Below are 401 nucleotides of genomic sequence, written 5' to 3'. Positions count from 1 at the left end.
CTGAATTCTGCAAATGCGTTGCCGCATATTAAATACAAAACTGAACTTTCAGACCTGATGGTTGGTCCTCAAGTTGTCGATTTGCTTTTTGAAGATCGTGCTCCAGAGGTCTTTACACAGGAACTTCATTATGTCCAAGTCCTCTTTGAAAGTGGGGCAGTCTTTTGTAAACCTTCTCAAAAGCATATGCAAAATCGGGCCATCATTAGGTTCATAAACTCTGTATACAAAAAAAAAAGTTTTAATTTAGTAAATCAATATGAATACCTTTCAATCAGTCCTTGTCCAACTCTGAAGCCCATCAACTCTAGAGTAGAGACACACGTCACTCTCTCCTTAAGAAAGCACATCAGAGCATAATGTAGAAGGAAAAAAAAAAAAAAGCTATATTAAAACAATTA

Source organism: Sinocyclocheilus grahami, unplaced genomic scaffold (genome assembly GCF_001515645.1).
Source record: "Sinocyclocheilus grahami isolate Dianchi unplaced genomic scaffold, SAMN03320097.WGS_v1.1 scaffold7836.1, whole genome shotgun sequence".
NCBI classification, from domain to species: Eukaryota; Metazoa; Chordata; class Actinopteri; order Cypriniformes; family Cyprinidae; genus Sinocyclocheilus; species Sinocyclocheilus grahami.
This window is presented reverse-complemented; position numbering follows the sequence as displayed.